The sequence below is a fragment of the Lynx canadensis genome, chromosome A1 (assembly GCF_007474595.2).
Source record: "Lynx canadensis isolate LIC74 chromosome A1, mLynCan4.pri.v2, whole genome shotgun sequence".
NCBI classification, from domain to species: Eukaryota; Metazoa; Chordata; class Mammalia; order Carnivora; family Felidae; genus Lynx; species Lynx canadensis.
Window position 1 is genome coordinate 121,462,409 of NC_044303.2, and position 23,650 is coordinate 121,486,058.

At 42.8% G+C, this 23,650-nt stretch overlaps 1 protein-coding gene across 4 annotated transcripts in view; it reads left to right on the forward strand.

Annotated features, from left to right (window-relative positions):
* SH3RF2 (SH3 domain containing ring finger 2) overlaps positions 1 to 23,650 on the forward strand; it is a 127,062-nt gene that overhangs the window by 65,181 nt on the left and 38,231 nt on the right. The gene's annotated exons all lie outside the window — the stretch shown is intronic.

Below are 23,650 nucleotides of genomic sequence, written 5' to 3' on the forward strand. Positions count from 1 at the left end.
CACATGATTCCATGTCATCCTTGAACCAGCCTCTTGAGTTAGGTACTATTACTGTTCTCCCCATTTTATAGATAAGAAAACTGAGGCCAAGAGGAGTTAAACAACTTGCGAGATCTTCACAGACACTGTGCTTTCCCATGCTGAAAGCCATGACATAGTTCCCGTCCCATAAAGAACTTCTCTCCCAGGAGACAATAGCACCCATTTTCTAGAGAGAGTTTTGGCATCATGATTAGAGATTCACTGTTCCATTCTATCCTCTGACAATGTCTTAGGCATCATGCGGAAAGGAAGGAAAAGAGGGAAAGAGAAATTGTGGGTTACTAGGTGTTTTCAGGACTGGCTACATAATTTGCAGGGCCCAGTGGAATGTGAAAATGCAGGCCCCTTGCTCAAAAATGAGTAAGAATTTCAAGGGGCCCCTGGGTGGCTCAGTTGGTTGAGGGTCCGACTTCGGCTCAGGTCATGGTCTTTATGTTCGAGAGTTCAAGCCCCACATCAGGCTCTGTGCTAACAAACAGCTCGGAGCCTGGAGCCTGCTTCAGATTCTGTATCTCTCTCTCTCTCTCCCCCTCCCCTGCTCATGCTCTGCCTCTCTCTGTCTCTCAAAAATAAATAAATGTTAAAAAAAATTTTTTAAAGAATTTTGATACATCAACAGCAGAGCATTAAACCGAGTGAAGGGCCCTTCTCAATACAGAGCCCCATGTGACTATATGTGTCACATGGACACACACACACACACACACACACACACACACACTCACACACACACACACACTCACACACAAAGCCAGCCCTGCGTGTTTTTATATGGAGTACCTAATAAGATAATACAGGAAAGTGCTCAGTGCCAGTGCTTGGCACATGCTAAGCCCCCAGTAAGCATTAGCTGTTAATACTATTATTATTCAGCCCAATCACTGAATTGCCAAATGAAGAGAGATACACCAAGGGGCGATTGTAGCAATCCAGAAACAGAAGTACTTCTAACAGCATGTGGCTATTTAGGTTGGAGGGTACTTTGAAAGATGAAGGACTGGAGGTATGAGGCAAAGTAATTAAGAACAACTGCATGTTGGGGATTCTGCTGAAAACACTCTTTGGAACCGGGCAGGTGGCAGCTTGAAAGGACAAACTTCAACTTGCACGGATGTATTTTTTTTAAAGCTGTAAATCTTGTTTTTAAACATGAATCTCTACCTTGGGATTAAAGGACTTAATTGGACTCTAATCCCTTTTTAACAAGACAAGGAGGAGGAGAAAGTCAAGGGCTTCTCAAAGACCTGTATGCTGGTCGAAAATGAAAACAATCACCATCAACAACATTTTCTATCTCATACCACTGTCTGGATCTCCAAGAGGCTGGTTCTTCACGTGCCTCAGCCCACCACCCGTACTACATGCCCACACACACACACACACATGCACACACACATACACATTTTCCCCTCCACATACTCTCTCCTTACATAAAAAACTATAACGTTCCCTTCCTACACACACATTCCAAATGCTTTTTTACAAGTACATACACGCTTTGTGCTCAGAGTTCTCCCTCCACCACACACACGCACACACACACACACACACTCTCTCTCTCTAAAATGAGGGGCCTAGTGACTCACAATTAAGCCAAAGACTAACAGAATTTTTCTAAAGCCGTTTTTATATATATAGAGAGATAGGTAGATATTTATAAAGTACAGCCCACACTCAGAAGATCTAAGCAAGCTCACTCAGCTGTAAGTTGGTTTCCCAAGAGATTTAGCCAAGAGTCACTTTTCATGTGCCTTTTAAATTCTTCTTTCCAGTCATTTACCTCATCCATAGAGAGGCTAGAGCAGAGTGGAGAATCCTAGTAGGATTTAAAGTAAATAGTATTTTTTAAAATTTAATTAAAAAATATAAAGTAAAATAGTGTTTCTTCCTAGTTTTCACAGAGGTGAGAATTCCAAAATTTGGCATTTGCATATCCTATTCCCAGGGAACCTTTGCACAGTATTGATAATAGCCTTTCTCAATTCAGATGGCCGTGGATTTTAAGTGTTTCTACATGTTTGCCCAAGTGTTGTCAAAAATGCTCTTAAAATACTTCATTTACAAGCTACATCTAAAGATGGGTAAAACATTGAGCAAATGACAAGTTCTTTTGCTTCCTTTTTCCTCTAACATCCTTGAGAGCTGAGGTTGGATCTAACTTTTCAGGTTTCCCCTCTATTCCCCATCCCAGCACCCTGCACAGTGTCTACTCTGTAATAGGCACTTAGTAAATCAGGAAATCAAGACTTTTGACTTAAACATGTGGGCAGATAGTTGTGATGTATACTCAGACAGGAAGGCGGGAGGAGGAATAATTTCCTGTAGAGATCTCACAGGTCAGTGTAGCTTTTTCAACCAATAAACATCTGTTGGGTGCTTACAGTATGCTCATAACCATAGTGAGTACTGGGGATTCTACTACCAAAACAACAGGAACAATAGTCATCTTGAACACTTACTGAGACTAATATGATTGATGGATAGAGAAATAGAGAGATAGGATGATATACTCTGATAGCAAAGTCTTTATTTGCTAGTCTCCTAAGTCCTGCCCTCTATCCTGAAAGATGTAAGAGCCTTTGTAATGGAGATATTATCACTACTTTAGGTAGTTACTAAAGTACTTTAGTACTTCACTACTTTAAGGTAATTAAGCTGCCCCCCCAAAAAAATAGTTTTTCCATAGTTCATGTAATTAGTAAACAATCAGAGTCTGGATTACCCCTAGAATTGTGTGATGCTGGAACATACACTCTTGTCACTACACTATGCCATCAACAGAGACCTCATCAAGCAACAGTGTTATGTCAGTGCAGTTCATATCGGATATCTGTAGCCTCTATTCTTTCAGACTTGTCACCTGACTCCCTTTAGACACCGAGGCCCTCCAGCATTCTCTTCCCTGCCCACCCCCTTCTCCAGTAAAGAATTTGTCCTAAGTCTTTTACATCTAAACGTTTTTGTTTACTATCATTTTGTTCCTTTATGAACTACCAACTGTGTCCAGCCATTGTGTATGCTGCTGAGGTACCAAGAGTAAACTCTCACCATCAAGGAACGCCCTCTGGCAGGGACACAAAAAATAAATGACTGCCTATAGTGGAGTGAGGGCTTCCTAACATGGGTTGAGGACCTGCTGGCACCCGCACTGACTTAAGCAGTACAGAGACTCAGAATTTAACAACACAGAACTGTAGACTGAGAAAGTCATTTCCTTTCCAATTTTCCAGAACCAAGTCCATTGATGATATTGAGAAGGTCCCAATTTGGTACTGACACTTGACAGTCTGCCTTGGTAAGGAAGAGAGAGCAAGGCCTGGGGCCCAGGGCTTCTGGCAAGTTCTTGCCCATCTCTGAACTGAACAACACTGTATGTTTTTATTATGTGGTCTGATGGTTATCTTCCATATAAGTGGTATCAGTTTTATGTTCACAGCGGTATATGAAAAGAGAAGCCAGAGTAAGGAATTTTGTTTTCCTGTTGTCTTTGTGTCTTCTCACCTGTGGGAAACCACCTGACACATTTGGCTAGAACATCAGGAAATGGCCTCAAAGATGAACTTTGCACTAAATACAACTGTACTCGTAAATAATTCAGGATTAGACCTGAAGAGGGTGAGTAGATTCCCTGGGAAATTGTGGTGAGAAGGTTAAGTAGGAGGATTGGAACTCATGTAGTTGGCCTCTGGGAGAGTCCTGAAGATGATCTCAAGGTTTACACTGAGAAGGGACGCCTTAGAAGGAGAAAGTCAAGTGCATGGGGCACGCATTAGAAAGATGTCCTTGAACAGTTGAAGTCACAACTGCCAGGCCCACCCTAGAGATTCTAAAATTCACTTGTTCACGATGTGGAGGCTGCCTGCCCACTGTCTCCCACACTCACAGAACAATGAGGCATTCTTGTTTTCTCTAAAGCTGGGCTTCCTAAGAGGTTCTGCTCCCTCAGTATACCCCCTATCTCCTACCCTCACCTGCCACCCCCCTACTAATCCCCTTAACCCTCGCCTTCAGCCTGCCCCTCCTCCTGTATCACAGATGCAGGTTAGTGGAACTGCTAAACAACTAGAAAGCCTGTCATCATTCCAGAGTTTTGTCTTTCCCTCACCTCTTACATCAGTTAGTCAGCAAGCTCATTTTCCCACCTGAATTGTCATGGCTTCTGTCCATTCCATCCCAGTGCCGTACTTTTGGTCCTCATCTCTTGCCTAGACTGTTGCTTCAGCCTCCTCCTTGGTTTCACAGAGCTCATGCTCAATCACTACACCTCACCCCACCCACCCCTTCACCCCCATGCATTCTTCCAGTCATGGCCTCTATCACAATGTCTTGAAAGCCCAAATCCATGAAGCTGCTTCTCTTGCCCAAACTGCCAGTGGTTCCCTACAATCCACAGAAGAAGCGATACCTGCCGTTTATTGAATGGCCACTAAAAGCCAGCATGTGTACTGATAACTTACAGACATTATGACTAGCCTCACAACTGTTCATAGTAGGCACTGGTATGCCCATTTTACCAAATAGGAAAACTCGGGGACAGAAAGATTAGGTAACTTGTCCAAAGTCTCAAAGTTAGAAACAGAGTCAGGATTTGAGGATAGACTAAAGTTTATTTATTTACTTTGACAGACAGAGAAAGAGAGCATGAGCAGAGGAGGGGATAGAGAGAAATAATCCCAAGCAGGCTCTGTACTGTCAGCACAGAGTCCCATGAAGGGCTCGAACTCATAAACTGTGAGATCATGACCTGATCCAGACACTCAACCGACCCAGGCGGCCTGATCTACTTGACATTTTTAAGCACAGTACATCTATTCTAGGCCACCTCTCTGCTTTTTGTCGTTGTACCCAGCATGGTGCCTGCATTATTATGAGCAATGAACAAAAGGCTGTTTCTCTTGGAATTTATTTTTGGTGCATTCACCTGTCACAATCATATCCACACCCCAAGCCCTATATGCATATCATTTCTGCAAGGAACCTTTTTCCAGTTCTCCCCTGCAAAATTAATATCTCCCCTTGTGTTCACAGCACATTGTTTTTACTCAAGTTATAACACATTCTTCTTTGTACTGTCAATACCCCACATATATCTTCTCACCAAGCTCACGAAGATTGAATACTTCTTAAGGGAGGAGATGGTGTTTTATTCATTTATGTTACTGCTCACTTTCCAAAACCCCAACAAAGGTTTCTAATAACATGTTTTGCCTCAAGAATTAAAAACAAAGTCAGAGACTTCTGACTTTTTAAAATAATTACCACATTAAAAATTTTTTTTTTAAAAAAACAGAAGGTGCCTGGGTGGCTCAGTCAGTTGAGCATCTGACTTCGGCTCAGGTCATGATCTCACAGACTGTGAGTTGGAGCCCCGTGTCAGGCTCTGTGCTGACAGCTCAGAACCTGGAGCCTGCTTCGGATTCTGTGTCTCCCTCTCTCTTTCTGCCCCTCCCCTGCTCATGCTCTGTCTCTCTCTCTCTCTCTCTCTCTCTCTCTCTCTCTCTCTCTGTCAGAAATAAATAAACATTAAAAACAAATTTTTAAATAATTACCAATCCCCATCCCTTCTTCTGATTAAAGAAAGGACAAAGGCAGATCAGTGAAGTGTAATTCCATTCCCCACACCTCTTCCATCCCATTGATAATGACAAGTCCAAGCATCTTTCCTGGCCTCCTGGGGAGATGAGCTGTGACACATCTTGGGAAATTCTGAAGTCTATAAAGCTAGCTTTCCTTTCAATCCCATATTTGAAATATTCTGGATAAAGTAACTTTCAGCATCTTGAACTATAAGTCTGGACCCTCACCTTTTCTCTCTCTGATGGGAGTTTCTCAGCCCAAATTTATGGTACTCAGGACTACCATGAGAGATGGTTTTGACTTAGCATTAAGAAAATTTCTTTCCTTTGGACACTGTCTCAATGCAAATTTATGCTTAAGACTCTAGCTAACCCTCCTTCTAAGGTAATTTACAGAAATAGATTGATCCTATGCTTCTAGTCTTATGTTAATATCTCCCAATATAAATGTTCCATCTTCACAATTTTCACTCAGTAAATCCCTATTTATAAATTAAGTTATCCTAGCACTCTTGAACTGATGGAATGGTCCCCAAGGGTCATGGGTAAAAATTGGGAAGGCTCCATTTTATTGATACCTGTCCCCTCAAACCGTTTTGTTCCACATCATCTTTATCTGCCCCAAAGTGCCTTGTGTGGAGTCTAACAGGTGCTTGAAATTTGTTAAAATTTCAAGAGTATATCCCTGGCTAGAGACAGCCCCTTTAACTGTTCTCATAAATTATCAGTAATGCCTTAGCAGGAGTTCCCTGGTGGACATCTGAAAGCAAAAACGGACACAGGTTGGGACCACAGGGCATCTACTGCCCTCTACTCTGCCAGATCCCAGCCCCCCTCCCCGGGAAAGAACCATCAGGAGCCACCTAGGCAAGCAGTGTTTTGTGCTGCAGAACCTCCTCTGGCCTTGAACCCAGAAAGGGTTTCCTACCTTGAAAGGTTGTTGGGAAAATCAGAAGATGCAAAGTGGATGTAAAGTGCTTGGTTAGCATTTGGATTGTTGTGATTATTACTAAAAATTTTAGCAGTCAAAATTTCTTAGAGGTCAAGTTTTAGATTTCTCTTCAATCACTATGCTGTACATTTTTTTTGAGCTTTTTTGTAATGGAAAATTTTAAACATTGTAAAAGAAGAAGAGTATAATGAAGCCTCATATACATAACACCAAGTCTCAACAATTATCCACTCATGGGCCAGTCTTATTTAAGTTATATCCCCACTCACGAACCTGCTCCCCAACTGGGTTATTTTGAAGCAAAGCTCAGACATCCTATCACTTCATCCACACATATCTCAGCATCTCTTTACACATTTTAGTCAGTATTTATTTCTAAGGATTTAACATAACCATGATCCCATTATCACACATTAGAAAATGGGCAATGATTTCTTTTGGGTTTTTTTTTAATGTTTATTTAGTTATTTTTGAGAGCACTTGCCCCAATTTCTTTATTTAGCCAGTGTTCACATGTCCATATTTGCCTTATAATTTTTTTTTACAGTTGGTTTGTTTAAATGGCATCTAAATGAGGTAAACACTTTGAATTGGGTTGATATGTCTCTTAGATTTCTTTTATTCCACAAGCTCCCTCTCTCTCCTTGTCTTGTCCTTGGCCATGCATGTGTTACAGAAGCCAAGTTGTGTGTCTTGTTGGATTTTTGCATTCTGGGTATTGCTAGTTGCCTCTTTGCAGCATTTTTTAACACATGCCTCTCTCCCCTGTGCTTTCTGTAAACTGGTAGTTACATCTAGGGGCTTAATCAGCTTCAGACTTGGTTTTTGGCAAGAATACCTCATGGATAGTGCTAAGTACTTCTTTTGTGGTTTTTGTCTTGTTTTGTTTAAGGGCACAATTCACTGACTTGTAATATATCCAGACATTATGCATCCATTACCGTAATGTAAAACATTTTCATTATTCCAAAAAGAAACCTCACACCTCTGCACCATCACCCCAGTTCCCCATTTCCCGCCACCCCCACCTCAGCCCCAGGAAACACCAATTTACTTTCTGTCTCTATAGATTTGCCTGTTCATTTGATTTTAGTGGAGTCACACAGTTTTTGGTCCTTTGTGGCTGGCTTCTTTCACTTAGCATTGTTTCCAAGTGCATCTGTTAGAGCAGGTATCAGTACCTCATTCCTTTTTACGATTGATAACATTCCCTTGTATAGACTATTGTGTGGATATACCACATTTTGTTTACCTACTCATCAGTTGATGGACATCTGGAGTTTTTTTGCCTTTTAGTATTATAAATAATCCTGCTGTGAACAGTCATGTACAGGTTTTTGTGTGGGCACGTGTTTTCATATGGTTATACAACTAGGAGTGGAATTACTCGATCATATGGTAACTTTATTAACTGTTTGAAGAACTGCCAACTGTTTTCCAAAGTGATTACACTATTTTACATCCTTACCAATGGTTTATGAGAGTTCCAATTTCTCCACATCTTCACCAACACTTGTTTTATTATCTTCCTTTTCTATTATAGCCATCTTAATGGGTATGAAGTGGTATCCATTGTGGTTTTGGTTTGCATTTCCTTGATGGCTAAGCATCTGTTCATGTGTTTATTGGATATGCATTCTTTAGAGGACTGTCTATTCATATCCTTTGCTATATTTTTAATGGGTCACTTACCTTATAACTGAGTTTAAGAATGCTGTACCTATGGGGGCACCTGGGTGGCTGAGTTAGTTAAGTGTCCGATTTCAGCTCAGGTCATGATCTCACAATCTGTGAGGGAGAGCCCAACAACAGACTCTGCACTGACAATCCAGAGACTGGTTGGGATTCTCTCTCTCCCTCTCTCTCGGCCCTCTGTGTCAAAATAAATAACCCTCCCCCCCCAAAAATAATTCTGTACATATGTACATATATGCTAGGTGCATGTCCCTTATCAAATATATGACTTACAAAAATGTTCTCCTGTTCTCTGGTTGCCTTTTCATGTTCTTGGTGGTATCCTTTGAGGCACAAAAGTTTTAATTAGATGGTATCCACTCTATCTATTCTTTCCTTTGTTGCTTGTACTTTTGGTGTCATATCTTAGAATCCATTGCTTAATCCAGGTCCACAAGATTTACCCCTATGTTTTCATCTAAGAATTTTATAGTTTTACATTTGGGTATGATACATTTGGAGTAAATTTTTGTATGTGTTGTGAGGTAGGGGTCCAAATTCATTCTTTTACATCTAAAAAGAATGTCTCTCATTTTGCATTAAAGTTTATTCAGATTCAGGTGTTGTCAGCCTTCTCCACCCATTATAAGGTTCCCCATCAGCCTTTCATCTAATGGTTTGAGGTGCCATTCATGAACATTCATTTGGGGTTGCAAAATGGTGACATTCCAAATCTATCATTCCTCCTAAATTTTTTTAAGCTACAGTTCTTCTACAAGATTGACTACTACTTTCTAAGAGCTAATATGCGCGAGATGTTATACTGTGAGTTGTACCTAAATTATTTCACAGTGATTTCCAAACCTGTATATCATAGGTGCTCAGCATATATTGAGGAAGCCAAAGTTCATGCCTCAACCACTATATCCCCTCTATCTCTGTCTCTCTTTGTTTCTCTCTCTGTGTCTTTCTTGTTTGTTTGTTCCTGGGCGTTTCCCTAGCTCAAAGACAGGACTCACTTCTCACCACCTTCTGGCTTGGCGTGTTTACCATCCCTAAACTGCTCCCCTTTTTCCACTGACCGCTGCCAGCAGAGCTAATCTCCCGCTGCCTGCCTGTGCCAGTCTTCTTGTTTACATCCTTATCACTGCCTTCAGGCCAGCCTCAGCATCCTGGCCTCCTCAGCCACATGGTCACCCTTCTGCCCCTCCTGAGGTCTGGATCCCACCCCTGGGCTAAGGCCAGGAGAACAGGCCTAGGCTTCTCCAGCCTGAAGAACAAAGGGCTTCAGGATTCATGTGGGAATGAGTGTTGATTTTGTTTTTCCAAACCTAGGTTTATGTACTGGTTTTAAACTCCTGGGGTCCAGAAGAGGAACAGAACATAAATCAGAACATGAAGGACTTCACGAGTTCCAAGGAAAAACTTTTCCCATCACACAGATTGTGAGAAAGTAAATAGTGAAAATGCTGAAGGAGCTTATGGAACCTAATACTGCTGGGTTTTGGTTTGGTTTTTATTTTTCCCTACAGAGGAAGGAAGTTTAGTACAAATAAGAAGGCTATGAGTCAGGCAAAGCTGCATGCCACAGCTTTGCCATCTAATACCGAAGTAACCACGAACTGAGTACCTTACCCCACTGATCCTAGGTGTCCTCATCTGCAAAAGGGGTAGGTCCTTCCATGCAGGGTTACTGCTACTACCTATAGCCATTGCTACTACCTTCTTTCCTCCAAGCAGAGTTTTTAGAATATATCATCATTTGTGTGACTGAGCAGTACCCCTGACTTAAAGCAGGCAACAAGCCAAACATCTTCGAAAACCTTGGTGTCCTTTTCCACTTGACTTTCCTAAAGTACATTTTTCGCAACTACTAGCAGATACGGGGGGATGAGAGAGGTTCTTGTCTCATTTCATACAAAAGAAAACTGGCAGAGAAAGGTATTTCTATGACAGATTCAAGGTCTTCCAAAAAAAGCAATTACAATTTAAGACAGAATTAGGAGTCCTTACGACATATCATTTAATGTCTCATCCTTGAGTCATATAGTCCCAGGTTGCAGTAGCCATTATTAGCACAAGGCAGGTGCCGTCATCATCTGACATGCCATTATGTCACCAGGGAGGCCAAAGAGAATCTGATCTGAGTACTCCCACCCATTAGCTGCACGGCCTCTCCAGATCCTAGTTTTCTCGTTATTGAGATGGAATGATACAACTCATCTGATAGAGAATTATGTTGCTTAATTAGTTAACAGTGCATTCTAAAGCTAGGTAACACAGTGAAAACCTGTTCCTGTTATTAGTTAATGACAGTCATTGCTGCAGTCCCTCCTTGTGCTCAGGCACACCATCACATAAGAGACCTGCTTTCTCTCTGGCTACTGCAAAGTTTTCTCAGCCCCATCAGGTATCAGGTAGAGTTCTCTGAGGCAAAGAGCTTTTTTAGCCATGTTTCTCAGCACAGGCAGCATAGTGAGAAATCATGGGATTGGGGAGCCCCCAAATCTGGGATGAAACTCTCACTCTGCTTCTTACTGAGCAGTATAATTTGGGGCAAGTTATATAATCTCTCTGGGCCTCCATTTTTCCATCTGTGAAATGGAACTGATGGTAATTTTTTTTTAACCGCATAACGTTGCTATGAGGATAAAACAAGGCAATACATGTACATGAGATAATGGCTCGGGTTTGGCAGTGGTAAATAGCTCAACAAATGTTCACTCTGCTATTAATGTTAGGTCAAGTCAGGAAGCTATCACCATCCCCCATCCCGAGTCCTTGCTGAGAATAACATTCACGAGCCACATACTTCAGAAGGATGATCTGCCTCACAGAGCAGATGCTTCCAAAAGCCCCTATGCTCCCTTGATAAGCAGTGACAATTTCGAAGTGGGGAAGGGCATGACTTTTGGCTTCTATCTAGGGGACTCCTGGGGCAGTTTTCCTTGCTCGGCTCAGACCCTCAGCTGTAATCCCGAGGGGGAACCCACGGGAAGGAAGCCAAGAATGACTCCAGGAAGAATGGCTTTGGATGAGAGACCAGGTGAAGATTGAGGCAGGGCCACCTGTCCACCATTTTCTGCATATACCTTTCAGCTTTCTGTGTGGGCCCCGTCCTTCCCTGTGTGGTTGCCCAAGCTCCTCACAACCCATCAGTGAAGCAGCCAACAAAGAAATTTCTGGGTGCCCCCCATGCACTAGGCACGCGTGAGGCAGTGGACAAGACAGATGTGGTCCCTGTACTTACGAGCCTGCAGGCTCACAGGGAAGAGCAATAGGAAACAAAGTACTGTACGTACATGATTCCAAGACTGTGAATGTGTGAAATGCTGTGAGCTAAGGATGAGGAACGAAAGGAGTTTGTTAGAGAGGGCCCACCTCATCTGGGAGGTCGGAGAAACCCGCCTGACAAAAGGATCTCCAGGTTGAGACTGAAGGATGACAGAAGGCAGCTAGGTTTAAAGAACAAAAAACAAACAAAAACAGGTGAAGCGGGGCACCTGGCTGGCTCCGTCAGTAGAGCATGTGACTCTTGATCTTGGGATCATGAGTTCGAGCCCCACAATGGGCACGAAACTCACTAAAACAAACAAGCAGAAACACAGGTGAAGCAAGGCCTCACAAGTACCTCCCCTCAGCTCCGGCAGTCCAGTTGCCTTTATCCCGAAGTCTCACCGGCAAATGCCAGCACTCCCGGTCCACCTGCCACACCTGCACTTGGATCCCAACCCCGCCCAAGCTCCCTCAGGTCCTCTGGGGAGAAGCTTCTCTGGTTTCTGGTGACCAAAGCAGGTTCACTAATTAACCTTGCTGCTCAGCTTGCTTCCTTGATTCAGCATGTCTCCAATGAGAAGTTGAACTTTACATCATCACTTTCCTAATTAATCCCAGCAGGTGAGCCACTCAGGAGACCCGCCCCTGCCCAGGTGAAAGACAGAGCGGCCAAGCTTGTACCTCAGGAATTTTAGCATAGACTCTTCAGCTCTGGGAGCCAGAAGCAGGGGTAATTGATATCCAAGGCCACTGGGGCTTCAACACATGTGCATGCACACCCCGTTGCTCGCTCTCCCCCTCCCCTTCCCCAAATCAGAAAACTAAAAGGGCAAGAAAAAGAGGGCTGTACAGGGCAACAGTCAGGAGACAAGGAGGACAGTATACAGGAACATATGGGGCAGTGTTATCCTTTAATGGCACAATGACCTTGGCCGTGTGGCTGGACACTGCAAAGCCTCGGTTTCTTCATCTTAAAGTGGTAAAACTACTAGCATCTTTCACATAGACCTATTAGAGAATTGAGTGAGATACTCACATACAAGATTTCTCAGCCTCTGCAATGTTGATACTTTGGGCCACATAATTCTTCATGGCGGGAGTGACCTGTGCTTTGTCAGGTGTTTAGCAGCAGCCCTGGTCTCCACCCACTAGATGCCAATAGCACCCACCACTCAGTTGTGGCAATAAAAAAATGTCTTCAGACATCGTCAAATATTCCCCAGGGTCAAAACCAGCCACAGTTGGGAACCACTGATGTAATGGACATAGGGCAGGGCCTGGCATATAGTAAATGCAGAATGGATGGCAGCTAACATCAGGCTTGTGCAAGGGAAATGCCCTTTCTGGGTAGCTACAGCAGACCCTTCTTTCCAAACACAAGCCAAAATTATAAGGGCCTTGGAGAAAGCTGGAACTTTCCAAAGGTGGGATGGGTAGATTTGCCAGTGCCGTCATTGAAATGTGCAGAGATTAATGTGTCCCTGGCTGGAGAAGTTGGAGGGAGCTATATATTGAGTAGGTTGTTGGAACAAGCCCACTTTCCACTCTGCTCAAGGAGCTAATTTTACATCATGGGTAGCAGGTACCAGACCCAGTGCCAGGGTCTTACGTACATCTTGGCGTCCGAGTATTATGAATAGATGTTATTATTTCCATTTTAGATGGAAGAACAAAGACTCAGAGAGGCTAAGTAACTAACTCACAGTTACTCAGAAGTTACATTTTAGGATTGGGTCAGAACCTGGGCCTGACTGTCCTCCAAGTCCTCTTTCCCCACTCAAGCGGCTAGAGTGGGGCTTCTCACATTCTGACTTAACTTAGGAGCAGTTCTGGGACAAGAACCAGGCTTACCAGGAAGAATGATGGGATTGAGTAGCAGTGTCTGTTATGGGCCCAGGAAGAGGAAATGGAGGTACATGTGCCATGAGTTTGCCATCCATGTACAGGCCCATAAACCATGATTCAGTGATTCTATACCTTCCTCTCTGGTGTTATCTGGGGACTACACTGAGCTAAGGGTGCATCCCTGGGTTTATTCAGCAAAAAAGCTACTTTGCTATATACTTTCTCAAGACATAAGCTGAAAAACAGGTCTTTTTCACAGGTGAGGATTTCTACAGAAGGCACAAAAGGGCCACGTTCTTAGATAATTTCCATGCAAAAGCAAGTTAGGAGCTCCTATCACAACCTTTTGTTAATGCTTCATGAATTTTGTTTTTGATGAGGAACAGTGTTTTCAAAAAAGAAAAGAAAAAGGAAACTTCCAAGGAAATGGGCCATTTTCTTTCGGAGAAAAAAGTGTTTATTATATTTCAAAGCATAAGCTTTGGGGCATATAATATCCATCCTTCATCCTCTCTTCCCACTCCAAAACAATCAAGCCCTGGTGGAAAATTGCACAACTAGATACATAATAAAACCTGCTTACATATGCAGAGACTATTGCAAACACCAGTCTGTCTGCAGACACTTGGGCTAGGGAAGGTGTGCTTTCTCACAGCCGCATCTGGGGCCACCCTGAGGACACAGAGGGCAGAGTCAGAAATGTGAATAAATCATCCCCACTCGCTGGCTCAGCTCAGTCTACCTAACTGAGCTCTTAGGCCTTTCTCTGCCACCTCAGCCTTGACCTGAGCTGACACAGATTACAGAAGTCTCACCACCCTTGTGGTCCCGTTCATAAGCATAGTGTAACTGCCACATGCCAGGCATTCAAGATTTACTAAGTCCCTATTATGTACCAAGTTCTAGGCAAGCAGTAGGAGACAAACCCTAAACATGTGAACCAGCATGCACTGGGTCATGGAGAGAGTTCATTATTTCAGTCATTCTCCTGGGTCACTTTCAAGTGGGCTGGCCATTAATGAGGTTGGAGAATACCTATCCCATTATTTTCAAAGCCACGTTCCCTATGCCTGGAATCAAGGGCTCGCTGGGCTCTCATCTCTCTACATAAGCAGAGAAGGTGGCCACCAGGAGAAGGACTACCCATCCCAAACTGTTTGCACCAGTGGCACCTGAAAATTATCCTTTGTACGTTCATTTCTTTAAGCTAACAGGAGATCGGCAAGCTACAGCCCACAGGCCAAGTGCAGTCCATAGCCTGGTTTTGCATGGCCCACCATCTAAGAACGTTTTACTTTTTTTTTTTTTTTTTTAAGATTTTATTTTTTAAGTCATCTCTACACACAACATGGGGCTCGGATGCACAACCCCAAGATCAAGAGTCGCACACTCCACCGACTGAGCCAGCCAGGTGCCCTGGTATTTACAGTTTTATATAGGGGGAAATGAAAAGAAGAATAATTCTCGATGACATGCAAAAATTGTATGTAATTCCATTTTCCATGTCCAAAAATGAACTTTCGTTGGCCTACAGCCATGTTCATTCTTTATGACTTGTCTGTGGCTGCTTTGGTACCACAGTGGCAACACTGAGTAGTTGTGACAGAGACCCACACAGCTGAAAGTATTTACTATCTGACCCTCTACAGAGAGAGCATACCGACCCCTGGGCTGAAACATTGCCCCCTCTTTGCTTCTCTAAAATGCAAATACCCACTGGTCTAGCAACTTTTGAAGCCCTTAATGCCTTTGTGATACCATGTGTATCTGGTCATTTCTGGCATTGCAGGGAAGAAGAATCACCTGAGAGGGCGCCACCCAAACCCCCACAGTAAGTGGTCTTTGCCTCCAGATGCACATCTGTCATTTCACACCTCATTTTGGCATTTATCTAAATGCTGCTTTATTGCCAAGAACTCCATAAGGACAGCATAAGTGGTGCCTCCTGGCCCCTCCGGGGTTAAGCCCAGTTGAGCTTGACACGAGAGATGTTTAGTAAATGTCGGGAGAATGTTTGAGTGAGGAAGAGAGCAAAACCCAGTGAATGTATATGTACCAATGTATGTGAGTCCATAAACATAAACAGGAAACAGAATACATGTGTGAATTAATGAATGATTAAGTGACTAAGGGACTGGATGAAAGAAGACAGAAATGAGTGTATGAGTGAGGAGATTCTCGTAAAAGTGAGAAGTTGAACAAAGAAATAAGTATGTAAGTGAATGTAGGAAGGAGAGATCTATGGGACAGATGGGTGAGCAAGTGAGCGCAGGCTACTGGGTCTCTACAGATGCCGCATAACAATGACACGGGGTGTCACTGCCAAGTTCTGCTGTCATTCTGCCTGGCTTGTTCATACCCTGCCAGCCATGGGGTTTTGAACTTAATCAATGCTCTCCCTTGCTGAGGGTGTGCCCATACTTTACAGCTTTAGTGTCTGGGGCTTTTGTCAGAAGGACAAAAACACCTGCACCTATGGGCTGGAAGCCAGACAGCCCTGCCTTTGAGACTACAGTCTCCCTCCCATATGTGGAAAAAATAAGCCTTCAGCTGATGCATCCTCAGGCCCCTCTCTGCCATGTACTACAGGGTGAACAGGACCTACCCCAAAAGCTGAGTGCCCCACAAAGGCACACTTTCCAGGTACAAGGGATGGGCAACATGTTGATTTGGGGTGAAGTTCATGGCCAAGGTCATCCTAACAAGGTGGGAAAATGTGGATTCAAAAACACCCTATATAAAGCAGGTCCCTACAGTTAACTCTGTGGCCTCTAGAGTGCATACTTTGTCTGTTTTCTTGCTTTTTGTTTTGTGTGTTTTTGTTGTGTTGCCTGCTCCCTCGCTACCATGTAAGCTCCATGAGGACAGAGACAGGTACATGGAAATCTCAATAAATATTTGGGGAAAGTGAGTGAAAAATTGTCTGGAAAACAAGTAAACCAACCCCTTGAACCAGCTACCCCAACATGACTCCCTCGCCCAGTGAGGGGCCTGACCTAACTCTACCACCAACTGGTACGTGTGACCTTCAGCACTCCATTTGCCCTCTCTGAGGCTCAGGGGACCAAATGAGATTATCTTCAGGGTCACTTTCAGCTCCCACATACTAGGGTTCTAAAGCCAAGGGAGGGGCCTTTGGATTTTTTAAGATTCACATGGTTAGTACGAACCTGAGTGCCCTGGCCTCAGCACTTAAGAAAAAAAAGTTTGCTTATTAAAGGGACAGCCAGCCTGTGATGGGGTAAAGTGACCCTGGGTGTGGTGACATCTCTGTTTTGGCCAGTGGCCATCTGAGCATCATGTGTGACTATCCAAAGGTAGTCAGTCCTCTCTCTAAGGCTTTGCCTAGCCTCTGCACAGGGCCAAAGCCCACCCTGAGATCCTGCTGCCCATGCCTCTAGAAAGCTGTAAAAGGATGCCATAAAACCTCCATGGCTGATTTGCAACAACATGGATGGAACTAGAGGGTATTATGCTAAGCAAAGCAAGTCAATCAGAGAAAAACAGATATATGATTTCACTCATACATGGAATTTGAGAAACTCAACAGATGAACATAGGGGAAGGGAAGGAAAAATAAGATAAAAACAGAGAGAGAGAGAGAGACATACCATAAGAAACTCTTAAATATAGAGAACAAACTGAAGGTTGCTGGAAGGCGGGGTCTATGGGAAGATGGGTTAAATGGATGATGGGCATTAAGGAGGGCACTTTTTGGGATGAGCACTGGGTATCATATGTAAGTGATGAATCAATGGGTTCTACTCCTGAAGCCAGACTACACTGTATGTTAAGTAACATGAATATAAATAAAAAAGAAAGAAGAAAAGAGAAAAGAAAAGAAAAGAAAAGAAAAGAAAAGAAAAGAAAAGAAAAGAAAAGAAAAGAAAAGAAAAGAAAAGGACACCATGGCTGGGAAATCTCTTCTCAGACCTTTTTGTAGAGTTTCCAGAAACCATACACACTCTTCCTGACTCAGCCCAGCAAATGAGGTACAGGGAGCTAAAGAGGGCTCATCTGGGGGTTTCAGCTCTCACTGTCTCCTGAACCCTGAGAACCCCCCTGCCCTCGCAGTCAGAGCCACTTGGTCCAACCTCCAAAGTACACACACTGCTTTGCATACTGAAGGGACCTCTAAGAGGGCTGGCTCTCAACTCAGGATTTTTAGGTTTGACTCCCAGCTCAGCCTACTTTGATGGCTCTATGGCCTTGGGAAAATTACTTGAGTATGTTTTAGACTTTGAGGTTGTGTGATTTCCAAAATCTGTTTGGGTGTTCCCATTTTATCTCAGTGAGATTATATACCTCTTAAGGGCAGCAACTATGCCTTCTTTTCGACCTGGACCTCATGCTCACCTTGCCTCATCTTGGGATCAGAACACTCAGGATGCTTCTTGAGTGGAAGGCATCAGACATTCACAAATCGCTGCTCTCCAAATGTTGATGGAGGTCTGTGAGTCAAACTCGACAGCAATGGCACACAGCCTCCTTTTGAGACAAATGACATCCACATTTTGTGGAAAACCGTTGTTGGGAGAAGAGGCTGAGTTAGGAAACATCTAGGGAAGGTAAAGAACAAGGAGTAAAACTTCTCCCAAAAAAATACACCTTGATTGTTTGATGTTACCAAATTCTTACCACCAGCAGAAGAGAGAATTGGGAGAAGGGATAGGTCTCCTCACATCTGCCCCAGAGGGTTTAGACACTGACCTTCTTTATTGAGTGCTGAGGTACTGTTTGAAAGACTGGGGATACAAATACTTCTAGTGTTGCTCTAAGGACAAGGACAGGACAGGACAAAATTAGGGATCCCGTTCTGAATCCAAGTCCGTGTCTTCATCCCTTTTTAGCAGGTATCATGACATCTGGAAAGGTTTTACTCTCTATTTCCTGTCAGATGCAGTGCCCTGGAAGGTGAGATGCATCAATTATACAAACAGCCTGGGGCCCTGGGCTTGTGTGGTTCACTCAGGAAGGGAGAAGACAGCAGAGTGCTCACCCAAAGGGTAGTCAGCCTCTTCAGTACCACAGGCTGGGCCCCCTGGGGAGGGGTGGTGGTCTGCAGTGGCAGCCAATCAAAACTTTTCAAATCTCATTTGATACATGAGAGGACTAGCTTCTCCTGATTTCAGCAGAATCACAAAGACAACAAGCACAATATCCAGAGGGGGCTTTAAAGCACTGGCTTGGAAAATATCACATGTCCTTTTCACACATTGTAGATACCTGAGTTTGTCTTTAGAAAGGACTTCGTAGCCACATTCTATCAATCCCATGAGAAGGAAAAATTGTCACATGACCAACCACATCAGAGGCCTTAGCTTCTGTATGGGGTGCTTTCCCAAGTGTCACCTATGATAGCAAGGCAGAAGAAAGGCAGACTTGCCAACAAAAGGGTATCAGCCCAAGAGAGCTCCAGATTCTGTGGTCTCTAAGATCATAAATCCTTCATTTACTGAAGGGACTTACTTACTCAAAGGGAGCAAGGACAACTGCTTTGATAATGTGGTGGGCCAGTGAGCAATTCTCTTTTTTCTCTTTTTAAAAATGTCCATGGTGGGGTGACTAGGTGGCTCAGTCGGTTAAGCATCTGACTTTGACTCAGATCATAATCTCACAGTTCGTGGGTTCAAGCCCCGCATAGAGCTCTGTGCTGACAGCTCAGAGCCTGGAGCCTGCTTAGAATTCAGTGTCTCCCTCTCTCTCTGCCCTCCCTCACTCACACTATGTCTCTCTGTCTCTCAAAAATAAACATTAAAAAAAAATTTTAAATAAAAATGTCCATTGTGGTTGTGGTGATATCCACTGAGAAAGTTTAAAAAATATTAAGAGACAGCAAACACATGGCAAGAAGTTAACTTTCTGAAGATACCAAGTGAATTTGACGTTGTCAAATGATTTCTGACCTTCCTCAATTCTTTGGAAAGGATTTTTAAAATTAATTCTTAGTCCTACTTCAGTTGGCCTGTCCAGCTATCTCCCCCAAAGTCCCATAAAAATTGACAAGTCCTTGGAGGAAAACCTAGCAAACTTAGCCTAAACCAGATGAAGGAATTTAGGCATGGGCAGGTTCGAAGGCTTGCCCAGGGTTCCTCAGCAAAAGAGTAACAAAGTGGGAGCCAGACCCAGGGAAATCTGAATGCAGCACCCCAGTTCCTTACAATTATGCTATATTGTCTCCTGGCTGATTTTAGTCTGCTACTGTCCCTATCCAACTCTCCCTGTGGGTCCATTTTCCTTAGCCCACGAAAGAATTGTCAGCCCCACTCTCTCCACTGTGAAAAGCTACTTTCTTAAGACTATGTGCAGCCTATCAGAAGTGAGTAGAGTATTTCTAAATTTCTAAATATTCAGAGACTGCTCTTCTTTGGGATGCTCTTATCTGGCAAATGTGAGGGCAGGACCTTGGTGTAGGACAGATAGAAGATTTCTTGCACAGTCTGCACTATCCTGGTAAGCATGGCACTCGGTACTTAGTAGCTACATAACAAGCATCTTCTGCAAATAAATGCCATGAAAGGACCCACACCAAATTTAAGAGGAACTTTGCTTCTTTAAATTTTTATGACCTTTAATGAAGCCCAATGAGAAGATTTAATTGTAATTATTGCTATGCAGTTCCTTCTCAAGTGGACTGTTATGACTAGGAGGAGGGCAAGGGTCATAATTAAGGTATGGATATACCCTAGCATTTGAACAAGCCCTAATAGTATGTACCCCTTCAGACTCTGCTTTGGTACTAAAACCTACCAGCAGGCTTCTAAGTTCAGGAAAGCATGACATAGAAAAATGGAAAGGGGAGTGGTGGGGCCAGGATCACTGTGCCCAACCAAAAGACCCAGCTTAAAGAAGAAGATTTTGGGGGGTACCTGGGTGGCTCAGTCAGTTAAGTGTCCGACTCTTGGTTTTGGTTCAGTTCATGATCTCATGGTTCATGGATTCAAGCCCTGTGTTGGGCTCCATGTTGACAGTGCAGAGCCTGCTTGGGATTTGTTTTTCTGCCTGTCTCTCTGTCCCTCCCCTGCTCACACACTCTCTCTCTCAAAAATAGATAAACTTAAACAAAGAAAAAGAGTGTTTTGTCTTTGTGGTTTAAGTGTGGGTCGCATTTTCGTCTTTGTCCCAAGAAGCCAATGCAGGGGCGCCTGGGTGGCTCATCTGGCTTTGGCTCAGACCATGATCTCACAGTTTGTGGGTTCAAGCCCTGCATCAGGCTCTGTGCTGACAGCTCAGAGCCTAGAGCCTGGAGCCTGCGTTGGATTCTGTGTCTCCCTCCCTCTCTGCCCCTCCCCTGCTCACTCTCTCTGTCTCAAAAATAAATAAACATGAAGAAGAAGAAGAAGAAGAAGAAGAAGAAGAAGAAGAAGAAGAAGAAGAAGAAGAAAGGAGGAGGAGGAGGAAGAGGAGGAGGAGGAGGAGGAAGAAGAAGAAGAAGAAGAAGCAGCCGCCGATGCAGAGCACAGCTACATAGAGGTGCCAGACCTTACCTTTCTTTGGAAGCCTTAGGATGCTTGTGATTAGCCCAATCCAGTGTCAGGAAAGAGACTCTTAAATTCCTGTCCCACACACACAGTCAGTCACCTGTCACCTAGTCTTCCTCAAAGGGAGTCTGGACTATTGTGACTGGCCCTTGTGTCCTAGAGAATGAACATTTCCTTCTTACATCCAGTCCCAGTAAGAAAGTCCTATCACTGCCCTCCTCTGACAAATCGGTCTTGTCTGCTTCCCATCACATCATAGTTACAATGGCAACTGTCTATTGGGTACTTCCTATCAGCCGGACGTTGTGCAAAGTACTTTGCATGCATGTTCTGAATGAATGGTCACAAGAATGCTATGAGATAGCTATGACTATTGCCCCCTTTCATAGATGAGGATACTATGGCTCAGAGGAATTAAGTCTGAGCTTCACGCAGCCAGTATGTTACAGTGCCAGAATTCAAACTCACTTCAGACAGCCCAATAGTTCATTCTCTTAGCCATGGCTGCATAGTGTCTCGTGGAGTTACAGAAATCCCTCTAATCAGTGACTGTCTCATAGGGTTTTTCTTGACTAAAAGAGCAGGATTCCGTAGACTCTAGACTTGAACTGGCATTATGGGGATCCATGGTGGCTGGGATTTCCAAGCTTCTTTTTTTTTTTTTTTTTAATTTTTTTTCAACGTTTATTTATTTTGGGGACAGAGAGAGACAGAGCATGAACGGGGGAGGGGCAGAGAGAGGGAGACACAGAATCGGAAACAGGCTCCAGGCTCCGAGCCATCAGCCCAGAGCCTGACGCGGGGCTCGAACTCACGGACCGTGAGATCGTGACCTGGCTGAAGTCGGACGCTTAACCGACTGCGCCACCCAGGCGCCCTAGGATTTCCAAGCTTCTATGCAGATATTCCAAGCACCACCGTTTTTCCCCAACAGAAGTCTTCCAGGGGAATAAGTTAATCAGGAACTTATCTTCAGCAAACAGGATTTATGAAAAACATTTGACATCTGGTAAACAGCCATCGGCAGCCCTTTGGGATAGTATTATAACCCATAAAAAAATTTAAAATCTTCCCACAAAGAAACCCCAGATTCTGACAGGTTTACAGGTGAGCTTTTTGACTCTTTACAAACTCTCCCAAAGAATGGAAGAAAAGAAGACATTCCCCAACTCATTTCATGAGGCTAAGGTAGCCTTAATATCAAAACCAGAAAACAATGTAAGAAAGGAAAATTTGAATTCTACCTCACTCTTAAACATAAATGCAAAACCCTCAAGTGTATATTAGCAAACCAAACCTGGGAGGTATGAAAATAATATACATCATGATTAATGTAGATTTTTCCCCAAGATTGAAAGGTTGGTTTAACTTTCCAAAATTAATCGATATAATTTATCACATTAACAGATGGAAGGGAAAAAAACATGTGATCTTTTCTATAGCTATAGAAAAAAATGTTTGAAAAAATTCTATATCCATTCATTATATAGATATATATTTTTTTAACCTTAGCAAAACTCAAATAAAAAGGAACTTCCTTAATATGATAAATGGTATTTATAAAAATACACGGCGGACATCGTATTTAATATTGCAGTGTTAAAGGCATTCCCCTTTAGGTCCAGAAAAAGAACATAATGAATGCCTATTGTGTTTTTGCTCAACACTGTCCCTTCTGGCATACTTGGCCAATATAGTAAAAGCAAGAAAAAGAAGTAAATGGTTAAGTATTTGAAAAGAAGAAATGTAGCTGTCATTAGTTGTGAATGATACCATCTATATAGAGAACACAGAAGAATCTGGAAAAAATATTAGGAATAAATATGAGTTTAGCAAGGTTACTAGATACAAATCAATACAATAAAGTTAATTACATTTCTGTACTCTAAAAAGAAAACACACAGAAAAATATTTTCTTAAAAAGATACCATTTAAAACAGCAACCAAATTTTTTAAATCTCTAGGAATAAATCTAACAAAAGACGTGCAAGCCCTTTGTGGGAAAAATTTGTAAAACATTACTGAAAGACATTAAAGAAGACCTAAAATGAATGAAGAATTGTGCCATGTTCTTGAGTAAGAAGACTCAGTAATCTTAAGGATGTTGGTTCTGCTCAGATTTATCTATAAATTCAAGTCCCAGTGAGTTGTTTGTTTGGAACTTAAAGGGTAATTCTAAAATTCAAATTGAAGGAAAGACAATAGCCAAGATGTTTCTAAAGAAGAAGATGGAATTTGGTTGTGGTGAGGACCTACCCTATCAACTACCAAATTTTATTTCAAAGCTGTACTAATTAAGATGGCATGGATTTAGCATAGAGATTCTATTAAACCAATGGAAAATACTGGAGAGCCCAGAAATAGACATAGCACGGAGACTTGATTTATGGCAGAGCAGGCTTTGCAGATCAGAAGGGAAGGATGAACTATGGCATTGGGCTAATTGGGTATCCATGTGGAAAAAGATGAAATTGGATTCCTCCCTTGTCAAAAATCAATTCCAGGTGGATTAAAGACTTAAATGTGAAAGGCAAAACTATAAAACTTTTAGAAGACTATAGAGAAGTACATCTTTATGACCTTGGGACAAAAAAAATCATATTCAAGATTTTTAAAAGTATAAACCATAAAGGAATATATTGTAAATTTGACTATATTAAAAATAAGAACTTCAGTTTATCAAAAGACACCACAGAGTAAAAATATAAGCTACAAAGGATTCATGTCCAAAATATTAGAACTCTATAACTTAATAAGAAAATAATAAATAACCCAACAGAGGGCAAAAAATAGACAAAGGATAT